Raw genomic sequence first — 21,835 nt, 5'->3', positions numbered from 1 at the left:
TCTGAAGTGAGTCTGAACTCACTCTAAGGTCTCTCCCAGTATTTTATGATTTCAATATGATTCTAATGCTACATTGTAAGATTTTAAGATGTCTGTTTTTAGTATTTCTAAAATAGCATCAGAGGATGGGGCATAGTGGCTCACGCCTGTAATCCCAGCACTTTGGGAGCCCGAGTAGGGCGGATCACTTGAGGTCAGGAGTTCGAGACCAGCCTGGCCAATATGGTGAAATCCCATCTCTACTAAAACTACAAAAATTAGCCAGGCATGGTGGCGGGAGCCTGTAGTCCCAGCTACTCGGGAGGCTGAAGCAGGAGAATCGCTTGAACCCGGAAGGTAGAGGTTGCAGTGAGCCAAGATCACGCCACTGCACTCCAGCCTGGGCTACAGAGTGAGACTCCGTCTCAAAAAAATAAAATAAAATAAATTTTAAAAAATAAAATAGCATCAGAAATTGCCCTGTGATTAATTCTGTAAGATACCCTATATCTTACAGAATTAGGAATTAATGGGGTTTGGTAAGTTGGTTGGTTGATTTTTGTTTTTAAACCTCACTCCACCCAACACAAAAGTAGCAAATGTGCTTTCTGTAAGACTACATTGAGTCAAAAGCTCAAAAGTGAGAAAAATCAAAATACTGTTAAGGATTATCATTCCCTTCCTGCTCTGTGGACTTACTTTTGCTCAGTGAACTCTCATAGTAAAGAACAGGATAAGAAATGTGGACCGTACAGTACAAAATGAAATATGACAATGCAAGGGGTGGAGAAAAACAGGGTTTGAACATAAACTGTTTGTAATAAACTGGCCATAAGGAAAGATGAACTCTTTGAAATTGTAGGCTCTATTCAAACACTGTATGTTATTTATTAACTACTCCTTTTTTTCTTTCTATAAAGAAATTCAGTACAGCATCAGCTTTGATATATTTACAATACTTCTCTTGGAGGAAATCCAGAGTCTACATTTGGTCTTAAAAGAAGTTTCTTCCTACATGGAAGCTATCTCAAAAAGCCAAAACACACACTCAGAAAAGCTGAGCCTCTCGTTAACATTTTCCAAGCATACAGTAGCTACGCACCATTTGGCACTCACCAAAACCCCTCCAAAAGTATCAAAAGACTGCCAACGCCTCTCTGCATTTACAAGAATAGTTCCTGAAAAAGTGTCTGTTTGCAGAAGAATTTCACTTCTAGTGATATGCTGATCAAAAGTTTACTGTCTCCCCATAGAGAGTTGACTGGTTTTAGTGACTTGGCCAAATATCAAAATAGCTGTAATTAAATGGAATTGTGAGAGCCAGATGAGGTATAAAAACTGAGGGTGATCCCAAAGGAACTAAAATTATGCTTAGCACATGTTTAAATTATATACCAGTCACAGGGCAAACCATTGTCAGACACTCCTCTCAGGAGAAAAACAGATCAATATGACCGAAGGAAGCGTGCATTGAGACAAGCTGTTTCATTGTTCAGAACTAAGACTGACTGAAGTGATCGTCTAAGTTTTTCAAAATAAATATCTCACACTCAGTTATTTTGCTATGATATGAAAAATTGAGAAGCCACAGGATCTCAATACTGTTCATTAGGATTATAAATGGAAACAAACTCATGGAAGGCAGCAGCTATGTAGGTCAGGTCCAAGGGAGAAATTTTCTAATTCAAAAGATAAGCACAGATTAAATGATCGCCTGTCCAAAAGGTCTCCTAACCAGTGTCAATTCCATAACTACCCCTCCACTCCTGAAAGTGAGGAGTTGTAAAGACCCCTAGGGTCTTACAAATTGCATAACCCCCTGAAATATCCTAAGAATCCCTTTGGTTTGGCTTGGTTTTGGTTTTGGTTTTGGTCATTCCATGTTACAGAGGACTCACTCAACATTACCAAGGACTGAAAAGAACAGCTCCTAAATTTAATTTTTTTTTTTTTTTTGAGACAGAGTTTCACTCTTGTCACCAAGGCTGGAATGCAATGGCTCAATCTCAGCTCACCGCAACCTCCGCCTCCCGGGTTCAAGCGATTCTCCTGCCTCAGCCTCCCGAGTAGCTAGGATTACAGGCACATGACACCACATTTGGCTAATTTTTGTATTTTTAGTAGAGACAGGTTTCACCATCAGGCCCAGCACTTTGGGAGGCCGAGGCGGGCGGATCACTTGAGGTCAGGAGTTCGAGACCGGCCTGGCCAACATGAGCCACCGCGCCTGGCCTAAATTTAATTTTTGTAAGCTGGGCGCAGTGGCTCATGCCTGTAATCCCAGCACTTTGGGAGGCCGAGGCGGGCGGATCACCTGAGGTTGGGAGGTACCAGCCTGACCAACATGGAGAAACCCCGTCTCTACTAAAAATACAAAATTAGCCGGCGTGGTGGCGCATGCCTGTAATCCCAGCTACTCGGGAGGCTGAGGCAGGAGAATGGCTTGAACCCAGGAGGCACAGGCTGCAGTGAGCCGAGATCGTGCCATTGCACTCCAGCCTGGGCAACAAGAGTGAAACTCCATCTCAAAAAAATAAATAAATGAAAATTAAAATGGGGTAAATTATTTCAATTCAATTACACATACCAGCTGCACACAAAGATTGCAGCCACATCAGTGTTACCCAAATCCTTTACCCTATTTCTTTTCTTACTAGAATTTCCCCAGTCCTACTAGAAATGAGCTGTGGATCTTTTATGAGCTGTTGCTACCATGAAAATCTCAAGCTAATTTATTGCCTACCTATTTATATATCCTAAACATAGCTTCTTATATCAAAAGGCACAACCTCAAAGTCATAAGTCTTCCGCTTAGATTCTTTCCACTCTCTAACAGTCTACAGTTTCAAGAGTATACAGAATCTGGCTGGCCGCGGTGGCTCACGCCTGTAGTGCTAGGACTTCGGGAGGCTGAGGCACACAAATCACTTGAGGCCAGGAATTCAAGACCAAAACCCCATCTCTACTAAAAATACAAAAATTAGCCAGGTGTGGTGGCGGGCGCCTGTAGCCCCAGCTACTCAGGAGACCGAGACATGAGAATCACTTGAACCCAGGAGGTGGAGGTTGCAGTGAGCCGAGATCGCACCACTGCATTCTAGCCTCGGTGACAGAGTGAGACTCAGCCTGGAAAAAAAAAAGAGTATACAGAATCAGAGAAAGCTACGGGTGCGAGGGACCTTAGAAATCCTCTCTTCCACTGGATTCACAACTGTATTAGGTCCTTCAGAGGGGCCCAAGGGGCCTTCTGTCCCTTACAACTGCGTAATTAATATAATTTCCATTTCATCCCTTTTGTATATTATATATTTGGGTCTTGGTTTCACATAAGTCGTAGTTTGGAACAAAGGATTCCTCTGATTTTCAAGAAAATCACTAATACTGCCTGGACCAAGAGGTATATACAAACCCAGACTCTGAGAAGCTGAATGACGTCTACGGATCCACATCTCCACTCAGTATAGACCAACACTGAGCCTCCAGAACACAGTCTCTCCAAATGCGGCCCCAGATCAGCCACAGTGGCAGCATCACCTAGAAACATCATAGAGATGCAAATTATCAGGCTGAACTCAGATCTTCTGAGTCAGGGCCAGGCATGGTGGCTCACACCTGTAATCCTAGAACTTTGGGAGGCCAAGCCAGGTGGACCACCTGAGTTCAGGAGTTCAAGACCAGACTGGGCAACATGGTGAAGCTCTATCTCTACTAAAAATACAAAACCTAGCCAGGCATGGTGGCTCACGGCTGTAGTCTCAGCTACTCAGAAGGCTGAGGTACAAGAATCGCCCGAACCCTGGAGGTGGAGGCCGCAGTGAGCCGAGATTGTACCACTACACTCCAGCCTCGGTGACAGAGCGAGACCCTGTCTCAAAAAAAAAAAAAAAAAAAAAAAAGATTTTCTGAGTCAGAAACAGAGGACAGGACCCAGCGACTTATGCGTTAGCAAGCCCTCCAGGTGATTCTGATGCCCTGAAGTTTGAGAACCTCTGTTCTGGAATAATACCTAACGTGCTTTCCATTATGCTCTTCCTCTCCTATTTCAATCCTACAACTCCAAGGCAGTACGCACTAAGCAACTGCCCCCAAAACACTGAACCTAACTACAGATTCACCCACTGAAAACATAAACACATCACAATAAGGCTTCCAAACACTGCTACAGTACAGTCAGCGCATTTTTCTTTTCTCACAATACAAACATCCACATCCAAAAGGGTCAAATAAAAGTTTGAGTTTCAAGGAATAATTCAAGAGAGTGGAATATATGTACATTTCAGACACTGAGCCTCAGAAGAACTGAGTGATGCTAAGAAATTTACTTCCAGCTTCTCTGGGCACACTGCCTGTGGGGTAGCCCTGCTCTGCAAGGAGCAGGTTAAAAAAAAAAAAATTATTTCCAGAAAAGGAAGGTCCCTTAGACTGTCAGTGACCAACAGTGAGTACCAAAGAGACAAAACTTGGGAATATTACTAAATGGAGATAGCTCCTTCCAGGAAAACCTGGTTCAGAGACCTGGAAATAAGTAGGAAAGTGACTGTGTTTCACCCCTAGCCTGAGGCAATTGATTTCTCTGTGCCTTATATTTCTTGAGGTTTGAGGTATATGTTCGTCATGTGCACAGGTGATTTTGCTGACTTTCTGCGTAATATATGCATAAGAGGCACTATCCGGACTAACCGCTAACTGTAAGTCACAGCTCAGTGTCATGCTATTTTAACAAATTTTAAGGATGCCAAATGAGAAATTACAACAAACACAGTTTTCAAAAGTTTGTCATATTATCATCTACCACACACAGAAATATAAATGTACTTTTATATCTTGAAATTATTCAAGAATTTTCAATGCACTCTATAAATGTTTAGAGATTTTCCTTTAGACAATGGAAAAAGCCATATGATGTATTACTTAAGGTCGACAATTACATATGTACGTGTCCACATATTTCAGAACAACTCATTTGTTGGTTTGCTGAAAATTCCAACTGTTGGCTGCCAACTCTGTACACTCCATGCCTTAGTGAATTTTCTAATGTGATTTATCAAGCTATCAAAATTTAGCTTCAGTGACAGACAGCTTTTCAGAAAATGCCATGCTGCAGTGACATTCTCTTCTCGACACACACCAAGACTCCTGCAATGGCAACCATCCGACGGGCTCAATTTCCTCACACGTTTAGACTAATGGCCAGGGTGAAACTTATGACAGTCTGACTTAGTGACATCCCCAGATTTTTAAAGACAGGTCATTTTAAAATTCCAATTACATGGTAAACTGAAATAGAACCAAGCAAAGTCCTGCCTGTTGGTATCCCTCAGGAAATGGCCTTTATTGAAGAGACAGAAATGCTTTCTCACTAATATTCATTACAAAACGATGTTTTTAAGTAACCTGACATTTTACCTAATCGTTTTCACTGTCAATATGCTTATAACTAATATATTCAACAAACCTCTTCTTTAGAAACCAGATGTTTTCCTTAAAAATTTCCTTAAGAATGGCGTGAACCCGGGAGGCGGAGCTTGCAGTGAGCCGAGATTGTGCCACTGTACTCCAGCCTGGGTGACAGAGCGAGACTCCCTCTCAAAAAAAAAAAAGAAAGAAAGAAAGAAAAAGAAAAATGGTTCCTGTCAAACCATGGATCACCCTGAAATAAGAAAACCTGTGCTGCATTTATATGTGACTGGCCTACAAATCTCTTGCCCATCTCTGGCAAGTTAACTAACATGGTTAGATCCTCACAATCCTATGCAAGCCTATGCAAAGGGGCATCGTGCAGGGAAAAGAGATGGGAAGAGAGACCTTGACTCCACTCCCCCACACCCTCCACACACTGAATGCCCTACAAGCGCAAGTCTTACTTTATTTAGGGCAGTTTCTCAAAGTACGATCAAAAAGCCAGTAGCAGACCAGCCACAGTGGCTTACACCTGTAATCCTAGTAGACCAGCCTGAGCAACATGGCAAGACCCTTTCTCCACAAAAAATACAAAAATTGGCCGGGCACAGTGGCTCACGCCTGTAATCCCAACACTTTGGGAGGCCAAGGCAAGTGGATCACTTGAGGTCAAGAGTTTGAGGCCAGCCTGGCCAACATGGTGAAACCTCATCTCTACTAAAAATACAAAAAAATTAGCTGGGTGTGGTGGTGGGCACTTGTAATCCCAGCTACTCAGGAGGCTGAGGCAGGAGAATCGCTTGAACCCGGGAGGTGGAGGTTGTGGTGAGCCGAGATCACGCCACTGCACTCCAGCCTGGGCAACAGAGTAACACTCTGTCTTTTTCTTTTTCTTTTTCTTTTTTTTTTGGTGGGGGGAGATGAGGGAGACAGTCTCTAAAAATGTCACCCAGGCTGATGTGCAATGGCACGATCTCAGCTCACTGCAACCTCCGCCTCCGGGGTTCAAGCGATTCTCCCACCTCAGCCTCCTGTGTATTTGGGATTACAGGCATGCGCCACCACACCTGGTAATTTTTGTATTTTGAGTAGAGACAGGGTTTCACCATGTTGGCTAGGCTGGTCTCGAACTCCTGACCTTGTGATCCACCCACCTCGGCCTCCCAAAGTGCTAGGATTACAGGCATGAGCCACCGTGCCCGATCGAGACTCCGATTTGAAAAAAAAAGTGCCTTGAGCCCTGGGTGTTACTGCAGCTCTGCCACAGGACTTATGTCCTCTGCTGCCCTGATTATAAACATCTTCTTTACTTGTTTGTCCCTACCACTAGAGTGTGGGCAGCATTAGAGTGTGTCTGGTTCCCCACTGACCTCAACGTCAGGGACTTGGTAGGCACTCGGTCACTGATCACCAGCTCTGCCCTGGGTCAGCCTCCCATCTGTAAAACTAATCAGGCAGCACTGCCTCCAGGACCCCGGGGGGCTACACGTGGGAGCCTCCCTGCACTCCACTCCTCGAGGCTCGAGGACCCAGAGGCAGGTGGCTCGATCCAAGAACTAGTCAGTCAGTGGCTCCTCCTTACCCACCCTTTTCTCCAGTGACTTTTTCAAATGATTCAAATTCCTTGAAAGTAAAGAATCTGGCCAGGTGCAGTGGCTCACGCCTGTGATGCCAGCACTTTGGGATGCCGAGGCAGGCAGATCACCTGAGGTCGGGAGTTCAAGACCAGCCTGACCAACATGGTGAAACCCCATTTCTACTAAAAATAGAAAAATTAGCTGGGCATGGTGGCAGGCGCCTGCAATCCCTCAGGAGGCTGAGGCAGGAGAATCACTTGAACTCGGGAGGCAGAGGTTGCAGTGAGCCGAGATCACACCATTGCACTCCAGCCTAGGCAACAAGAGCAAAACTCCATCTCAAAAAAAAAAAAAAAAGTAAAGAATTCTCACAGTGCCAGGTGAGGTGGCTCACCCCTGTAATCCCAGCACTTTGAGAGGCCAAGGTGGGTGGATCACTTGAGGTCAGAAGTTCAAGACCAGCCTGGCCAACGTGGTGAAACCCCGTCTCTAGTAAAAATACAAAAATTAGCCAGGCATGGTGGTGCACACCTGTAGTCCTAGCTACTCAGGAGGCTGAGGCAAGAGGATTGCTTTAACCCAGGAGGCGGAGGTTGCAGTGAGCCGAGATCGCGCCACTGTACTCCAGCCTGGGCAACAGAGCTAGACTCCATCTCAAAAATAAAAAATAAAAAACAAAAACAAAAAACTCTCTCAGGGTCTCTCCGAGATTCCTGGCCCTCTGGCATAGCCTGTACTCAGGATGCCTGGCCTGCTTCCAGATGGAATTCCTCATTTTCATTGTGGAAAGACAGGCAGGCCTCCAGGGTGGAGGTGAAAGGGGAAATGAGGGACAAGCTGCTGATGAGCTACTCCTCCCTCCTCAGGCTGCCAGGCTAATTGGAGAGAGCCTTGCCTTGGGCAACCTGACCTCCATTACCATCCTCTAAGCCTTCTACTCTGGTGCAACTGACCATCCACTGGCTCATCATGGGTTACTCCATGACTGCCTTCTGCCTCTTCACATGGGGCAAATGGCTTAAGGTAAGTGAAGGCCTGCCTGGGAAGCTGAGAGGGACTCACTGCAAACTCTGGCAGTGAGGGATGCTCCAGGCTGTGTGCCCACCTCAGCGACCTCTCCCCACTCTATAAATCCATCTTGGGCACATCTTCTTTTGGAGCCTACTATATTTATAAAGCAATGGTACCAAAGAAAGAGGAGTTAAAGGTGATGCAATAATCTATTCGCCTGGTAAGTAAATGTCCTACAGCTAAGCTCAAAATACCAGGTTACATAACAGAGTAACAGACTTGGAAAAAAAGATGGTATTAGAGGCCGGGTGCAGTGGCTCATGCCTATAATCCCAGCACTTTGGGAGGCTGAGGCGGGCAGATCACAAGGTCAGGAGATTGAGGCCATCCTCGCTAACACGGTGAAACCCCGTCTCTACTAAAAGTACAAAAAATTAGCTGGGCGTGGTGGCGGGCGCCTGTAACGAGTCCCAGCTACTCGGGAGGCTGAGGCAGGAGAATCGCGTGAACCCAGGAGGTGGGGGTTGCAGTGAGCCAAGATCATGTCACTGCACTCCAGCCTGGGTGACAGAGCAAGACACCGTCTAAAACAAACAAAAACAGAAAGATGGTATTGGAAATTTGGGGTGAACTCCAAGGATTAGCCTGGCTACTACATACAGAGTATGGGCCTTGACTACTCTGACTTACTGAGGCACACTAGGAAGACTCTGGAAAGACTACACACCAGGAGCTAGAAGTGACTCTGACCAGCCTTCCAATCAAACATCTTGTCTTGCAGGTAGCCTACAGCAGGACTGGTGCAGAAATTACTTATCACAGCTAGGCACGGTGGCTCATGCCTGTAATCCCAGTACTTTCGGAGGCCGAGGCAGGCAGATCACCTGAGGTCAGGAGTTCAAGACAGCCTGGCCAACAGGGCAAAACCCCATCTCTACTAAAAATACAAAAATTAGCCAGGTGTAGTGGTGCGCGCCTGTAATCCAAGCTACTCAAGAGGCTGAGGCACAAGAATTACTTGAACCCGGGAGGCAGAGGTTGCAGTGAGCCGAGATCGCACCACTGCACTTCAGCCTAGGCAACAGAGTGAGACTCTGTCTCAAAAAAAAAAAAGAAAAGAAAAGAAATTACTTGTCCCCCTTTTCACAGCCTCCCTGGCCCCAGAGAACAGAAAAGTCAGAGAGGTGGAAGACTCGACGCTCCCAGCTGTGCCTCTGCTGCGGACCAAGTCTCCACTGGGGCCAAAGGGGAAACTCTTGTGGGAGGAGCAGAGGGGCCCACATCTCCCCTCTCGGCTCCCCCATGCACACTGCCTTATCTCTCCCCCTCTAGCCAGGAATCGGTTGTGTGTTTCCTCTGCCAATTTACTGTGATTGTGTATGTGCTGCTACCACCGCAGCTGCCACGGCGGGGCAGGGAGGAGGGCAAGGCCTGCTCCACTTTTCCTACCCTGGAACTGTAGCAGATAAAATCACTTCTGTTTGTTCAGTTTTTCACCACCAGCATTCATGACTGCTTTCTTTCCCAGTTCTTCTCCAGACTTTCGATGGCTGAAATAACCAGGTTTCTCTCCTTTAGAGCACAGGAAGCTGGAAATGCGACGCTAAAGCCTGCCTTAAAGCCTGGAACCAAACTGCTAACTCTGTAACCTCGCATCTGACCCTGAGGTCCAAGCGGAAGAAACAGTTTACACCAGTACATACTGCTAAGTTTAGGGACCCCCGAAACAACCAGATATAAAAGAATAGTATTCATAGGATAAACAAAGAGCTAATGTGTAGCCCTGGCTTCCCCAGACTCCACAGTCTCAGGGCAGGAAGGTCATCTTCCAGCAGTCAGTTCAGAACCATTGAGGGACACAATGACAACAGTTCCTGGTTTCAGAACGGGTTCTACTACTGTCAAATGACTCCCCCATACTTATTCAAAGGCTGTGGTAAGTTCTGCACAGGGGAGGGCAGCAGAAAGGGGATACCAGCTGATGGACACCATCTTCTCTGTATATTCCACACTGGTATTATTGTGGGCAAAGGCCCCTATCTCAAAAATAGTAGTATCACTGCTGGGCACCTCTCACATATCACTGGCAACTGGGATGGATAAAAAAGTGTCAATTTTCAGCCAGGCACAGTGGCTCATGCCTGTAATCCCAGCACTTTGGGAGGCTGAGGCTAGCGGATCATTTGAGATCAGGAGTTCAAGACCAGCCTAACCAACGTGGTGAAACCCTGTCTCTACTAAAAATACAAAAATTAGTCGGGCATGGTGGCAGGTACCTGTAGTCCCAGCTACTCAGGAGGCTGAGGCTGGAGAATGCTTGAGCCCAGGAGGCAGAGGTCGCAGTGAGCCAAGACTGTGCCACTGTACTCCAGCCTGGACGACAGAGCAAGACTCCATCTCAAAAAGAAAAAAAAAGTACCAATTTTCATATATCCAATTGGATATATGAAAGAGAAGGTAAATAAGAATCCAGGCCAGGCGCAGTGGCTCATATCTGTAATCCCAGCACTTTGGGAGGCCAAGGCAGGTGGATCACCTGAGGTCAGGAGTTCAAGACCAGCCTGGCCAACACGGTGAAACCCTGTCTCTACTAAAAATACAAAAATTAGGCATGGTGGTGTGTGCCTGTAATCCCAGCTACTCAGGAGGCTGAGGCGGTAGAATGGCTTGAACCTGGGAAGGGGAGGTTGCAATGAGCCGAGATTGTGCCACTGTACTCCAGCCTGGGCAACAGAACAAGACTCCAACAAAAAAATAAGATAAAATAGTAAAAATAAAAATATTTTATTTCTAACAATAATAATTCACTTTCCAACTAAAGTGATCTGACACTGATTCTTAATTACCTTCAAGAGCTTCTGGGGGCCATCAGCTGCTCCAACACTGAGCTTGTGTAAAAGCTGAACCATGAGGCCACAAAAGTGGTCAAAGGTTCTGGGAATTCAGGTCTGGGGGCTCACTTCAATCAGAACCTTCTTCTGCGTGTGGGTAGAAACCTGCAGCACGTCAGCTTGGCTCAGGGGACTCTCCAGCAGTGTCAGGGCACTCTGCTGGGCTGTGTCTGAGCGCACCTCCCCAGGGTCACGTCCATTCTTCAACAACATAGACTTGTGCTTGTCACAGCTGAGCAGCTCTTAAGTCTTCCCTACCTGGACTGTCTCCAGACTGGCCTCCTCCAGCACCACAAGGAGCCTATGGCCTCCAAACTTGTTTCCTGCCCCAGGTCAGGGCCTCTTGGGCGCCACAGCATCCAAGTTCTGTTCCTGCTCCCCATCATTCCGGTCGCAAGGTTGGACTCCAACACTGAGTGTGGCCATCTTGCAACCCTACTTTTTTTTTGAGATGGAGTCTCGCTCTGTCACCCAGGCTGGAGTGCAGTGGCGCGATCTCTGCTCACTGCAAGCTCCGCCTCCCAGGTTCACACCATTCTCCTGCCTCAGCCTCCCAAGTAGCTGGGACTACAGGTGTGTGCCACCACGCCTGGCTACCTTTTTTTTTTTTTTTTTTTTGTATTTTTAGTAGAGACGGGGTTTCACCATGTTGGCCAGGATGGTCTTGATCTCCTGACCTCGTGATCCGCCCGCCTTGGCCTCCCAAAGTGCTGGGATTACAAACGTGAGCCACCGTGCCTGGCCCTTGCAACCCTACTTTTAAATTTTTATAAAATGTTTTCTTTTCCTTTCTCATACTGTGTAGCTACATAGAAACATTGAGTTTTACAGTTGAAAGGACCCCAAAAATTCATTTAGTCCAATGCAACTCCCAAAGTTACAAATAAAGAAATGGTAACCCAGAGAGAATATACTATTTTGTTCAAGATCATGCAGCTATTTTTGGCAAAACTACCCAAAACCCAGGGATCCAGTCTTCTTTTCAGTAATATATGCTGACTGCCTGGATTACCTCTGACTGGACAAACACCAAGAACAATTCAATGAAACACATACAAGTTCTTTCAAATAGCTCATCTTCTGTCACCCATCGAAATGGAGAAAAGCAAAGGCACTGATAAAAGTCACATAAGTGCAAAACATCTCACACAACAGACTCAACAGAATGCACTTTTTTGGGGGGAGTTGGGAGAGATGGAGTCTCGCTCCGTCGCCCAGACTGGAGTGCAGTGGTGCAATCTTGGCTCACTGCAACCTCCATCTCCCAGGTTCAGGTGATTCTCCCTGCCTCAGCCTCCTGAGTAGCTGGGAGTACAGGCAGCTGCCACTACACCCAGCTAATTTTTGTATTTTTAGTATAGACAGGGTTTCACCATGTTGGCCAGGCTGGTCTCAAACTCCTGATCTCAAGTGATCCGCCCATCTCGGCCTCCCAAAATGCTGGGATTACAGGTGTGAGCCACCGCACCCAGCCAGAATGATCACTTGTATATTATTAATAAGGAACCCAACATCGAGAGAAAGTAGGACACAGAGACACATACAACCATCGTACACACAAGGTGTTATAACCACCGTACACGGAAGTTGGCCATGTGGAGGATGAACCCTGAGGGTGGTGAGGACGGAGTGATTACTTCTCAAGAGGAAATGAAGGGTCAGAAAATGAGAAAAGCTTTAGAAGGAATGCTTGAGATAAGCCTGGAAGGTTGGGGAAGCCAGTGCTCTTGAGTTATTAAGTGGATGCAAAAGTGATCGTGGTTTTTGCCATTACTTTCAATGGCAAAAACCACAGTCACTTTTGCACCAACCTAATACAACAACAAAATTCCAATACAGAAGAAGATGCAAGCAAGTGGGACCTGCTAGGAGGCGGTGAGTGTATCCACAACAAATGGATCCAATCAGTGAGGTTTCTGATTTTCTTTTAAATCTTGTGTAACCTCAAGGTATTTGCCCATATGACACACAGTGGCTTCCCATCAAGCCGTTCAGTAGACGGTTGTCAAGGGAGGGTTACTACGGCTAACTCCAGTTTCACAGAATGACTAAGATTTTCCGGAGGGAAAGTTCAAAATGGACACGTGAAATGGGAAAATATGTTGGTTCCTGATTCAGCAAACGTTCATCGAGGCTTCATGTATTCATGCAGTAGGTATTGATCCCAGAAGTTTCAAATGCCACCAACACAAAAGATAACTTAATTCGTTTTGATGGATTCCAGATGTGTTCTTCCTTCATTTCTGCTCATATGCACCAATGCGCTTTTGAGAGCCCTCATTTGCATCCAGCTTCATGGTTATACAGAGTGATGACAAGTATGACTATTATTCTGCCAATCATAACCTTAGTACAAGGCCTGAAGAAGAAGGTTAATGAGAAAGATTTAGGGATCCATTGCCAGGAGACGCTGGGAATCATTAGAAAACAATTTTATGGCCGGGCACGGTGGCTCACACCTGTAATCCCAGCACTTTGGGAGGCCGAGGCGGGTGGATTACCTGGGGTCAGGAGTTTGTGACCAGCCTGGCCAACATGGTGAAACTCCGTCTCTACTAAAAATACAAAAATTAGCTGGGCATGGTGGCGCGTGCCTGTAATTCCAGCTACTCAGGAGGCAGAAACAGTAGAATTGCTTGAACCTGGGATGCGGAGGTTGCAGTGAGCCGAGATCACACCACTGCACTCCAGCTTAGGCGGCAGAGCGAGACTCCATCTCAAAATATATATATATATTTTATTCTCTCCCTGAGGAAGCTAAGTCCCTCAAATGTTTAGGTGACCTGCCAAATGGGTAAAAGGTATATTCCACACCAGAATCTAGAGCTGTTAATATCCAATACAATAACCTTGCCACAATTCCACGCTTGGGAAAAAAACAGATCAACCTTTATATATTTTAACTTTCAGCACTTTGTTATTGATAAAGTCCATTTAGAGAGTCAAATATTTGGCAAAGGGTCTCTCAATCTCATAACCATATTATAATACTTTTAAAAACAATTTCAGTGAACACTTCACACATTCTGTCAACCACCATTTAAGAGTGTTCACTAAAGCACCAGGCTGGATATAAAAGCGGTACAAAAATAAAACAAGCATGGCTGGGCTCAGTGGCTCACACCTATAATCCCAACACTTTGGGAGGCCAAGGAGGGCAGATCACCTGAGGTCAAGAGTTCGAGACTAGCCTGGTCAACATGGTGAAACCCTGTCTCTACTAAAAAAAAAACACACACACACACAAAACTTAGCTGGGTGTGGTGGTGGGTGCCTGTAATCCCAACTACTTGGGAGGCTAAGCCAGGAGAATTGCTCGAACCCTGGAGGCAGAGTTTGCAGTGAGCTGAGATCATACCACTGCACTCCAGCCTGGGCAACAGAACGAAACTCTGTGTCAAAAATAAATAAATAAATAAATAAAACAAGCAAAGCACTCCCTGTGTGATGGAGAAGTCATCAAGAATTAAATATTATATGATGAATGCAACAATTGATATAGACACAAGTACCTAAGAAGCAACTCAGATGGAAGGCTTTTCTGGGTCTCCGTGGATGACTGGGGGTTAACCAGACAGGGAATAATGCAAGGAAAAAAATGACAGAAAGAAATAGAAAACACTTAGTGAACTTTCTCATTTCGTCAGACCAGGTTCTAAGCATATTATGCTAATTTTATTTTATTTTGAGACGAGGTCTTGCTCTGTCACCCAGGCTGGAGTGCAGTGGCGTGATCATGGCTCACTGTTGCCTCGACCTCCTGGGTTCAAACAATCCTCCCATCTCAGCCTCCTTAGTAGCTGGGACTACAGGCATATGCCGCTATGCCCAGCTAATTTTTGTATTTTTTTACAGAGACAGGGTCTTACTATGTTGCCTAGGCTGGTCTCAAATACTTGGCCTCAATTGATCATCCCACCTCAGCCTACCAAAGTGCTGGGATTATGGGCGTGAGCCACTACACCCAGCTGTATTATGTTAATTCATTAATTTCTCAATCCTCAAAACAATATTCTAAGAAGGCACTGCTGTCATCCTTCTTTTAGAGATGAAAATCTTAAGGCACAGAATGCTCTTTACTAGACAACAACAATATAATTTTTTTGAATTTTAAAATAACACAAAATATTGCACTAAAATTCATCACTATATTTTAAAAGCAATGAGAATCCTTCACTTTCACCAGCATAAGGAAAGATTTGCAAGCTTATTTATTAAGCCATTTCCCAAACTACTGACAAAAGAAGCTTCAAAATTCGAGTTTTACATACTGTTCCCAATGCAAAGAAATCACTTAGTAATGGGAACTCATGAAGAACTATGTCCAAAAGGCACATTCAGAAACCTAACCATGAATTTAAAAGAAAGCTTGTAATCCAACACCATGAAAACACAATGAACACTGCAGTCCAGATTCTGTTACTCAATCTACAAACCTCATAAATGAAAACAAAGCAGACCAATTTCCAGCTCGATGGAATGCCTGGAGAGGAGTGGGCCAGAGCCCAGGCCATGTAACATCCAGGAGAGGAAATACATTATACGCTTCTGGCAGGGAACCTTCTCAGGGCACCAGCCTATGTCTGCTGGCGGTAACCATCCGTGGGCATTTTTTTTTCCTTAATGTTATGAAAAAACATTTCACAAAAAATAAAAGCTTTCAAATGCTAGATGATTTTTATTAAGATCCTTTATTTGTTTACAATTAAGGGCATGCTAACCATTGGGTCAGGATAGAAGAGTGGAAGGATCATGTGGTCAGACAGACCTGGATTCAAATCTCAGCTGTGAAATTTCAAACTACGTGAACTTGGGTAAAGCATCCCACAGGTCTCCAACCTTCTCCTTCTGGGTTGTCATATGGGTGAGCAGCCTGGGTGTCATCCTTTACTGGATGTGATTCTCCCTGCCCTCCATTTTCTCAGTCACCAAGTCCATCGCACTTCCTTTATATTTCTGGAATCTTCTTCCATGTCTGTCCCCACTATTCTACTGCCACCGCCTTTGATGATCTACACTGTTACCACTGACTTTCTTTCTTCCAGGCTTGCTTCCCTAAATCTACTCACAACAATCGAAAAAGAAACTGGTTTCTTTTTTTGTTTGTTTGTTTGAGACGGGGTCTCGCTCTGTTGCCCAGGCTGGAGTGCAGTGACGCAATCCTGGTTTACTGCAACCTCCACCTCTCGGATTCAAGCAGTTCTCATGCCCCAACCTCCCGAGTAGCTCGGACTACAGATGTGCACCTCCACACCCAGCTAATTTTTGTATTTTTAGTAGAGACAGGGTTTCACCATGTTGGCCAGGCTGGTCTTGAACTCCCAACCTCAAGTGATCCCCAGCGTCGGCCTCCCAGAGTACTGGGATTACAGGCGTAAGCCAAGGTGCCTGAACGGAACTGGTTTCAAATGCAAATCTGACCTATCACTCCTCCACCTAAAACTTAAGGAATTTGCTTTTGTGTCACTTAATGTCACTTACTGTTCTCTACTTAAAGTAAGTTCTCTTACTGACCATCGTGTTCAGAGCGTAACAGTTTTTTGGATTTTTTTTTTTTTTTTTTTTTGCGACAGAGTTTCCCTCTTGTTGCCCAGGCTGGAGTGCAATGGCACAGTCTCAGCTCACCACAACCTCTGCCTCCCGGGTTCAAGTGATTCTCCTGCTTCAGTTTCCCAAGTAGCTGGGATTACAGGCATGTGCCACCACGCCCACTAATTTTTGTATTTTTAGTAGAGACGGGGTTTCTCCATGTTGGTCAGCTGGTCTTGAACTCCCGACCTCAGGTGATCTGCCCCTTGGCCTCCCAAAGTGCTGGGATTATAGGCGTGAGCCACCGCACCCAGCCCAGCTTAACAGTTCTTAACACATCATAGGGGGCTCACTCAATACATGTTTAACATTGAGGGAGTTGTTTAAGCATGAATTTCTTCCTTATTCCACAAAAGTCTACTTTTTTTAAATTCAGAGGAATAAATGAGATGATGTATGCACAGGCCAAGTAGTCACTGCCACAGCTTCTAACTCCTCTTACTGTTCATTGTTCCAAAGTTTGCAAAGTGCTTTCATGCACTTCAGCTCGTTTGATCTTTGTAACAACTCTAAGATTTAAGGAGTTACAAGAGGCCGGGCGCGGTGGCTCACACCTGTAATCCCAGCACTTTGGGAGGCTGAGGTGGGCGGATCACAAGGTCAGGAGTTCAAGACGAACCTGACCAACATGGAGAAACCCCGTCTGTACTAAAAATGCAAAAATTAGCTGGGCATGGTGGCACGTACCTGTAATCCCAGCTACTCGGGAGGCTGAGGCAGGAGAATTGCTTGAACCAGGACCCGGGAGGCAGAAGTTGCAGTGAGCCAAGATGGCACCACAGCACTCCAGCCTGGGATACAGAGTGAGACTCCGTCTCAAAAAAAATAAAAAAAGAAGTTACAAGAAACTGAGGCCGGTGACATTTATGGTCTGCAGAAGCAAAGCTAGTTTTCAGACAAACTTAGTGATTCCAAATCCTGAGCTTTTTCATTACGCTTTTCTGTTAGGAGTTCTAACTTCTCCTATAGAAAATAATAAAGAAATAAAAATTATTTTTCCTGGCCAGGAGCGGTGGCTCACGCCTGTAATCCCAGCACTTTGGGAGTCCGAGGCAGGTGGATCACCTGAGGTCAGGAGTTCGAGACCAGCCTGGCCAACATGGCAAAACCCCATCTCTACTAAATATACAAAAATTAGCCAGGTGTGGTGGTGGGTGCAATCACAGCTACTCGGGAGGCTGAGGCAGGAGAATCGCTTGAACTCAGGAGATGGAGGTTGCAGTGAGCTGAGATCGCCACTGCACTCCAGCCTGGGTGACAGAGCGAGACTCTGTCTCAAAAAAATTAATTAATTAATTAATTATTTTTCCTATAGCATATCAAATGTCTTTGAATATATAATAGAGATGCCCATCTTTTCCATAAAGTTTAACCAATACTTTTTATGGCATTTAAGAAATACAAACACATGGGCCAAATTCCACTCCAAATGGACTTTGCATCATTTCTTATCAATTACTTTAAATAAGGAAGTTGTCATCTGGTTTGTTCATTCATTCCTCCACTCAGCAAATATTTATCACATGCCTACTTTACCCAGGGCATTGTGTTTGGCACTGAAAATCTTTTCTTTCCCTGAGATCTTAAAATTAAGCCTGTACCTTCAAGATTTCCCAAGTGAGGCCAATGATGGAATATACAGAAGGCTGTTCTTATAGGTACTTGAATATGAAGTCGAAGCCAGGAAATCTGAAAGCTCGTCCTGGCTATGCCTCTACACAAGCTCAGTGACCCTGGATAAGTTCCTGGGACTCAGTTTCCTTACCCATAAAATGGGAGAATTGATCCATATTATCCTTAAAGTTATTCCAATGTTATGAATTCTAGAGATTCCAAGATTCCATATAACTAGCAAACACTTTTGACATCTACAAGTATATAATTTTATATCACAATCTTATAAATGCTTGCATGATAATTCACATATTGATTGTAGCTTGAAAAATGCCACCAGATCACCCCACAAATTGTTAATTTTTAACTACATACAAAATTTGGAGCATTTTTACAACTCTTGCAGCCAATTCAGCTTGCAAATGGCCCCTTCCCAATGAAAACTGCATTTTTCATGCATAAAACTGTGATATTAAATACTGATCTCATTGGAGATCCTAAATAAATCAGACTCAAACCCTTCTTACTTTCTTAGTTTAATTCTGTGACATCTCACTTTAGGATGGCTTAAATTCTTATATACAAAACGGCACTTCAATGCAATTTATTAGCACATGTTTATGCGAGCAAAGCTCTTTAGGGCCTTACTTGCAAGTTTCTTGCCCCCTTATCTCTCTTAGCAAATCACGATTAGACACGTAAACCTGAGTGGCTAGAAAAGTCATCAGCTGACAAAGCACCACATGTTGACACAAATCCCTGACGCCCACCCATGAATTCACACTCGCAGATTCTTCCCTGTAATCAAGGAGAAGACATCTGTCTAAGCATCATTTGAACAGCCCAGACATAAGATAAAGCAAACTGAAGCATATTTCTGTATACTGACTTATACAAAAAAATCTGCCCCCAAACTCTTACTTCTTTCTAGAGTTCGTGAGAAGTAATCTTTTCTGGCCGGACACGGTGGCTCATGCCTACAATCCCAGCACTTTGGGAGGCCAAGGAGGGTGGATCACTTGAGCTCAGGTGTTTGAGACCAGCCTGGGCAACATGGCGAAACCCCGTCTCTACAAAATGTTTTTAATTAGCCAGGTGTGGTGGCACGCGTCTGTAGTCCAGCTACTTGGAAGGCAGAGAAGGAAGATCAATTGAGCTGGGGAGGCTGAGGCTGCGGTGAGCTGAGATCATATCACTGCACTCCAGCCTGGTCGACAAAGGGAGATCCTGTCTCAAAAAAAAAAAAAAAAAAAATCCCTTCTTTCTTCACTCATTCACGGAACCTAGAAACCTTAACTGAGCTCCTATTACATCAGTTGAAGTGATGGATGCTAAGTACAGTAGTGGGGATAGGCTTAGGGTCACTACTAACCCATACTGTACTTTTGGTTAAATTGCCAAATGTATCCTCTCCAATGGAGAGGAGCGCACTAGAGGCTTGGCAAGTGGGGTGTGAATCGGATTTCAGCCTCCAATTGCCTGTTGGACAAGATGACCTTGTGTAGTGAACAGCCTGAACAACTGTGCAAGGTGGCAGTGCCAGAGGTATATACAAAAATGTGTTCTAGTAGAAGCACTGACTACTGGAGGAGGAGGAGCTTAACTTCGCCTACGGATAAGGAAGAAAAGCTTCCTAGAGAAGGTATTTGACTGACACATTAAGAATGTGTGGGTAATTGACAGATGGGCAAGAGGAGTAAGAACAGTGTAAGCAGAATTTCATTCATTCCAAACAATGGTCTGGAAATAACAACTTCTGAGTAGCTTGATGTGTCTAGAGCACGCAGTGCGCAAGCGGGGGAGAGCCAGGAGGCCTGGGGAAGGTCAGTAGATGGAACTGGAAAGGCAGGCAGGTGCCACATTATGAAGCATCTTAGTATGGTATGTGAAGGTGTTGAAAGCTGATTCTGAGGTCATTAGGGGCGTGTTTTGCCACTGTAAATAATAAACTCTTCTTCAGTTATACCTTGCCATGTTCTTTTACATTTACCCAACACAAAAACCTCTGACACCCTGAAGCAACAAGTTTTATTTTCCTATAAAGTGAGCAGGTAAAATCCGGTGGAACAAAAGTTTGCTTACAAAACTGCACCAATCATGATACTATATTTTTAAAACATAACAATCTTAAGCACATCAGGAAATACTTCTAAGAGTGTATACACACAAGTTCTACTGGTTAAGCCCAAATTATAAAACCATGGACACTTTTTTATCCAGAGCCTAGGACTGAAACATTTATAGCATATGATCCGCACCTGTACGAAACTTGGTAAGATTTTAGAGACACTCTGGCTTAAATCTATTGGAAAGAGAACTGGAGATAGCCGGTGTTGTCTGTTAAAATAAGGTGGTCAGCATCATTTGGGGAGCAAAAGGTAGAATGTGTGAATAACCATGAGAAGAGAATCCCAGGCCCTTCATCGCATAGTAAATAAAGGTCTCACCATTACCCAAGGAGGCTGAGGAGTGTCACCAAGTGGCCTCTTGCCTGAATTCTGCAGAGAAAAGCAGGAAAACCTCCCCCTGAATGAAATTATCTTTGGAATCAAGCAGCCTTCTCCCTCTTTAAATAAAGTTAACCTATTTGTCTATTTTAAAAAAAAAAAGGCATGCAAGCTCATCAATATTAAATTTCACCGCTCCTTAAAGATAGAAATACCTCGTGCAATGTTACTCCCAGACCTTTCCAGCGGCTGTCAGCAACGAATGGCTGGAAGAATGGACTCTTTTCTTTCTGAACTGTTTTTGGTAAATAGGATCCATTAGGGGCACAACGTGTCGGCTTTCACAGAAACTTGGCACCTCAGCTCCCCCAGGAGCCGCGCCCGTCCGGGATGGCTCCCGCGCTCGGAAAGGCCGGAGGGGCTGAGCAGGGACCGCACGGTCTACACTCGCTGAGCCGACCGCCTGGGATCCTGCTTCGCCGCAGCGCCTTTCTGAGGCTCCGAGGTCGCCGGGCGGGCGTGGGCGCAGCGGGCGCTCCCCTCCGGGCACCCACGGCTCGGCTTTGGGGGAGAACCTCGGTATCTGGAGGCCGGGGCGCCGCCTCCTCCCATCCGGGATGGGACCGGGGCTGAAAGTGGGTCCTGGCGTGTCGCGCAGCGCGAGGGGACCTAGTTTCAGAGCCTTCTGGAAAGTGCTTCGTCCCCCGTGCCAGGCTGTGCCCGGACGCTGCCGCCCTCCGGGGAGAGGGTGCCAGGCAGCGCCCCGCAGCCGCGACCTTCCGCGGGACTCCCAGGAAAGCGGGGGCAGAAAGGGGCGGCCAACAAAGGGGAAGGGAGGGGACCGCCGGCCGCGCGCCGCCCCGCCCGCAGGAGACCCGGAGCCGCCGCCAACCAGCGCGGTCCTCGCCCTCCTGCGCCCTCACCCGGGCGCCCCTTACCTCGGGTCGTGCGCCGGGCTCCGTGGAGCCGGTCGCGCGCCGCCCTCCGCTACCCTCGGCGCGTGGCCCTCGCGGGAACGCCGGGAGGAGTTGGAGAAGTTTTGGGGGTCACTTTGTTCTCCACTTGGACGTGCGCTGTGCGCCTGCGGCGGCCGCGGCCACGGTTACGGTTACCGCTGCCCCGGCCCCGCGCGCAGCGCCTGCCAGGCCGTAGCCGCGACCGCACCTCCCGCCCCGCCCCGCCCCGGACACGCCCCAGTCCCGCCCAGCGTCAGGCCCAGGACCCCCGCGCCAGCTCCCGGCTGGTCCCGGACCGTGTCCCTCGCGCTTTCTTTGGAACAACACAAATAATGAAAACAATTCAAGAAACATCGAGCACGCGCTCACTG

General features: G+C 46.0%; 1 protein-coding gene and 1 pseudogene across 3 annotated transcripts in view; both read right to left on the bottom strand.

The window, feature by feature from the left end:
- TIAM2 (TIAM Rac1 associated GEF 2) overlaps positions 1-21,629 on the bottom strand; it is a 264,322-nt gene extending 242,693 nt beyond the window's left edge. For 2 of the 3 annotated variants that reach the window (XM_009452282.5, XM_054686446.2), the window contains exon 1: positions 21,447-21,629. The gene's annotated coding sequence lies outside the window, so the exon portion shown is untranslated. The remainder of the gene's footprint in view (positions 1-21,446) is intronic. The other variant, XM_009452286.5, reaches the window with a different exon arrangement.
- Positions 10,692-11,369, bottom strand: LOC134810384 (ribosomal RNA small subunit methyltransferase NEP1-like; annotated as a pseudogene).
- Positions 21,630-21,835: the final 206 nt, after the last annotated feature.

This window comes from Pan troglodytes, chromosome 5, assembly GCF_028858775.2.
Source record: "Pan troglodytes isolate AG18354 chromosome 5, NHGRI_mPanTro3-v2.0_pri, whole genome shotgun sequence".
Taxonomy (NCBI): domain Eukaryota; kingdom Metazoa; phylum Chordata; class Mammalia; order Primates; family Hominidae; genus Pan; species Pan troglodytes.
Note: the sequence above shows the minus strand (reverse complement) of the source record. Positions and strands in the feature narration are given on the sequence as shown.